This window comes from Babylonia areolata, chromosome 19 (assembly GCF_041734735.1).
Source record: "Babylonia areolata isolate BAREFJ2019XMU chromosome 19, ASM4173473v1, whole genome shotgun sequence".
Classification (NCBI taxonomy): domain Eukaryota; kingdom Metazoa; phylum Mollusca; class Gastropoda; order Neogastropoda; family Buccinidae; genus Babylonia; species Babylonia areolata.
Window position 1 is genome coordinate 29,149,249 of NC_134894.1, and position 5,439 is coordinate 29,154,687.

The following is a 5,439-nucleotide window of genomic DNA, read 5'->3' on the forward strand; positions in this document are numbered from 1 at the left end:
AAAACCGACTTCGACTGGATGCCATGAAAACAAAATATACTTCAAATGTGACTTGCATTTGAGGCAATGAAATTACCCCCCGTGCATATCTTCCATAAATGTGAACAGTTAAAACCATATTTACCTAAGTCAATTACAAAATCTGGAGTTTCATCTGCTTCCATTAGAAAAGTCTTATATGATAATCAACATGTGTTTGAAATAGTGCAGAGTTTTTTTATGCTAATTTAGGAGAGAGGACCAGTGAAAGTAGTGATGATTGTGTGGGGCGGGGGAGATGATGGATTTTCCTATAAAATCACAAATGTGGATACACGTTAAGCAAAAGAACGAACGAATACACACACACACACACACACACACACACACACACACACACACACACACACAGATAGAGAGAGAGTCGACACTTGCTAGCATCAAGTTCCGCATGACTTGCCACCGCAGCTCCAACCCAACCCCTAACCCCCACTCCCCACTTCCTACACCCCTCCGCCATTTCACCCCCACACCCAACCCCCACCTCCACCGAAAACTGTTTCAGAAGCCCAGTGACCTCTCATTCTCTCTTTTCTAAGCATCTCGCTTGACTGGAGGGTATGAACAACCTTCGCAGACAGGCACTTCAGTTCACTGGCAACAGCCTTCGAGGTTGCAGATGGGGAGGATTGGAGGGCGGAAGGGGTGAGCGTTCGGAGAACACGTCCCATCACTGATGAGCCCCCCCCCCACACACACACACACACACACACACACACACACACACACACACCCCGTTCCCCACCCCACCCCTCGCCCCCCGCCACCCCCCACCCGAGCCCGCCCCACCACCACCCACCCCCACAATAGCCTGGTAGCCGATGATATGAAGAGGTCTCCATTTCAACTGCTACTGGGTTGCCCCGTGAAACGACACTCTTGTCGGCCCGCTTTACTTGTCGCCCCTTCCTTTTCTGCCCAGCCAGAGAACCCTCGTTATTCATCGACTTCTCTCATACAAAACTCAGGGTACCGCACACAACTACTGTTCGCCAGATTCCTCCAGGTCGATCTGTCGCCTGGGTCTCCCGTCCTTAGGTCACAGTAACGCTGACGTTGGAACTGCCTACGGGTGGAATAGTTTGACTGGGAGTCGTTCAACCCTTTCCTCCAAAGCAGTTGCCTGGGTCTTCCGTCCTGAGGTCACAATAACGCCTACGGTTGGGCGAGTTAGTTTAACTAGCAGTGTTCAACCCTATGTTGTTGTCCAAAGCGACGACACCGTTCCCTCAGTACCTAATAAAGCCATGAGTCTGAAGTTTCCTGTGAACTGAAGAGTCAGTGTTGTTGTCGGTTGAGGGCGCTGCGTCTGGGTGACGGTCGTTGTGGTGGGAGTGTGAGAGTTGTGGTATTTGAATGACTCCATCTCTCTCTCTCTCTCTCTCTCTCTCTCTCTCATTAGGAAGCAGAGTTTAAGTTAGTGATTCATTCTGTTTGTGCACGCCATTTGTAAAGGACCAAGGCCTATAAATTGTGTCATTCTGCATGCGTGTGTGTGTGTGTGTGTGTGTGTGTGTGTGTGTGTGTGTGTGTGTCTCTCTCTCTCTCTTCTGCTCTTCCTGTTCCTTCTCCTCCTCCTCCTCCTCCTCTTCTTTCTCTCCCTCCCTTACTTTCTAGAGTCAAATTGTCGTAAATACCATGAAACCCACCGACACACCCTGAACCCGAGACACCACCCCGGCAACCGTCCATCTCCGCTCAGACTCTACCCCCACGCCCGATCATCCGTGTCCTTCTCCCCCTCCGGCCATCCGGCCTCCCCCTCCCCACCCCCTCTTCCCAACTCTCCCCTCACCCCGGTCTTCACTATAAAAACCCGGCCACTCGTACACCGAGTACGCAAACCATACCTGAAGAACGGAAGTCCAGGACGTTCACAGCAGCGAAGGAAGGTTCTGCGTGTTCCGCGGCTAAGAGTCTGAGTGAGTGTTGTTTCCAGAACTTTTATAGTTTTATTTATTTCTTCTGTATTTTTTTATTATTATTATTATTATTATTATTATCATTATTATTATTCACTGCTTTCATTTTACTTCATATCTTCAATTGTTTTGGGTTTTTTTTCTTTTTAGGTATAATCTATTATTCTTATTCAGTGTCAATGTTTAACACAAACTAAGCGTAGGTCCTCCAGGTCTGGTCAGTGCATTGGGTTTATGCAAAGATCGATTAGGCATCTGTTTTTTTGTGTGTGATTTTTTGTTTGTTTGTTTTTTGTTGTTGTTGTTGTTTTAGCAGTTTTGGCTTATTGCGTATGCCGTGGATCAGTCAGCACGTCATAGTCACACCTCCTTGAAACGGCCTTGAAGCTGAAGACTGTCCAGAACTACAAGGTCGGCTTTCAGTGGGGAATGATGCCTGCATTGTGCAGCTACAGCTGGTTCGTTAGCTGGTCATCACTGATCTCTATCTTTAGACCAGTGGCTGGTCATGCAGGTTCTCCTTGCTTATCCATTAATTAGTTCTCCGTTGTACCGTTTTCTGTGCGGGTCAAGGTGAGAGGTAAGGCCGGTCTTTGCTTTTTATTTCATTTCTTGGTCGCGGATTCCCTCGGCTGCCATTATGGCAGCGTTCTGGGAGCTGCCGTGCGCGTTCCTCTCTCTTCCCAGGTTCAAATCTCCGTGGTAGCGGCACCTGGTGGGTAAAGGGTGGAGAATATTCCGATCTTCCAAGTCAATAAAAACTGTGGGCAGACCCGGTGCTAGTGCCTGGACACCCTTCGTGTGTATACGCAAGTAGAAGATCAAATAGGCACATTAAAGATCCTGTACTCTATGTTAGCGTTCGGTTGGTTGTGGTTATGTAGGCACATGTGGTAGATGGGCAGTGTGGTTGAATCGCAACGTTATTTAGGCCTTGAGTTGATGCAAATATATCTTTGTAGAAAAGTGTTGTTGTGTTGCATTTGTAGCAATATTTTATTTGGTGGCTAATTTAGTGGCAAGATGGGTGTGCAGATAACCATTCAGCTAAAGTACCCCCTCCCCCCATTTTTTTTATCCTTGTCTTGTCCCCTTCCCATTTCCCCCACCAACTCTCACTATACCCCCCTCTCCCATACCTATTCTAACCCACGTAACACATTTTCCACCACAAAAAAAAAAAAAAAACAGAAGAGAATTACTGTCTGTGATCCCCACAGAGATCGCACTAACCCACAGCTGAATATTGACAACTCTTTTCCACTGTATGCTACCCATCCAAACTATCGACATCATAACGTCAACTACCAGTTTTTTTTACATGTTTCATTATTTGATCCGTTTTCATTTTCCGACCATTACTGATTTATCATCACTTCATAACTCCTGTATTCATTTTACAATGTATTTTTTCATCATAAATCACTTTGCTATAATTTTACCAATATTTCTTGCCAGCTCAATACAAACAACAACACAAAATTGATCACTTTCTTTGCAAGTTACTGCCCTTCGCTTATCACAAGCAAGATTCAGTTTCACCCCCGCCCCCCCTTAATGCTAATATTCAACAATCAACTGTCTTACATCTGTCCCTCCCCGCCCCACCCTCATTCAGTCTTTTTCTGTTTATCTGAATTAATTCTCCAGAAATTCTTCATCAGATTGAGAATGCAATCTCTTCCATTCTGAGGGCAACATCCTATTGCCTATGCCCTGTCACTCTCTCTGTCCATCTAATTCATTCTCAAAATCAGAATGTATTATGTTTAGTCTTCAGGAAATCTTCCCAGCATCCACAGAATTGAATTTATCTAATAATCAGTGACTTGAATACATCACACACAGAGACACACACACACACACACACACACACACACACACACACACACACACACACACACACACACACACACACGGGGAAGTATCGAGAGGGACTGAGGAGTATCAACACGAGGGACTTCCGACACAGCGGACTACCGACACGCTCTATCTATCCGTCTCAGTGTCCGTCTCAGTGTCTGTCTCACTGTCTCAGTGTCGTCTATCTGTCTATCTCACTGCCTCAGTGTCGTTCCATCTGTCTCAGTGTCTCACTGTCGTCTATCTGTCTGTCCAGTCTCACTGTCGTCTATCTGTCTGTCTCACTGTCTCAGTGTCGTCCTATCTGTCTCACTGTCGTCTATCTGTCTGTCTCAGTGTCTCAGAGTCGTCTGTCTGTCTGTCTCACTGTCTCAATGTCGTCTGTCTCTTAATACCCGTTTTCGTTGTTGCCGGTGACATCACTGATCCATGTTCGCTGACACCAACCACTGACCTTCATTTCCCCCGCCAGGTCCGTTATGCTTTTACAAACGAAACCAAAAAAAATGTATCTATGTATGTATGATGATGATAATAATCATTACTTCCAGGCCGGTAGTTTAGCGGCCATTATTTTTCTCAGTGACAGACCTAAGCTGACCCGCAATCAGCTTGTTACAGTGGTATTAGTACTGACTTTATCACTATGTTGATTTCAGTCACTGTGTGTGTTTTGTCTTTGGGTTGTTTACAGCAAAGACATTTTGTTTGTTTTTCGGTACTCTGAGAAGACAGTTTTTCGTGTTGGCCTACTGAATTCAAACTCCGTCTGTGAAATATTTGAGGTTGCTGGTTCATTAGTCAACAAGGCATTGTTCGTTTATGATTGTTGTACTGATAAGTTATACCTATTCAGTTGTTGAGGATCGGCGTTGACTAATGTCAAACAGCAAGGCCCGGTACTCTTGCCCCATCAGTCACTCCCTCTCCACGACCCTCACCCCACCGCTTTTCGTCTCTTTCTGTCTCGTGTGTGTGTGTCAGTGTGTGTGTGTGTGTGTGTGTCAGTGTGTGTGTGTGTGTGTGCCAGTGTGTGTGTGTGTGTGTGTGTGTGTGCGCGCGTCTGTCTGTCTGTCTGTCTGTATCTGTCTCAGTCTCTCTCTCTGTCTCTGTCTCTCTCTCTGATCACCCAGATAATAACAGCCGATAAGCATCAATTTTTGGAAGTTAAAAAGACAAGGCAGATCAGCAAGCAGCGATAATGCTGGGGAGGGGGTAGGGGGAGGGGAGGCGGGGGTATCTTGAACCATCGCTGGTTTGTTTTTTGTTTTTTTGGTTGTTTTTTTTTTTGTTTGTTTGTTTGTTTGTTTGTTTTTGTTGTTGTTGTTGTTGTTGTTTTTTCCAATCGATAATTTCGCATGTCACGGGTCACGCTCTCAGCGGCTATGCGTTCTGGAGTTTTTACAGCATGGCCGAAGTCGAACGATCTGTCGACCTAAGCTATCGACTTGAAGTCAAGCTGTTCAATGGAGGGGGTCAGGTCAACCGAAATTATTGATACTATCTTATCCTGACTTTATCAGCAGTCGTGACAATCGCACTCATTCTGACCTCGCTCACACCTGAGCAAGAGGACTGACGTCTCAAATTGCGAAGTTGAGAAAAATAGAACGCA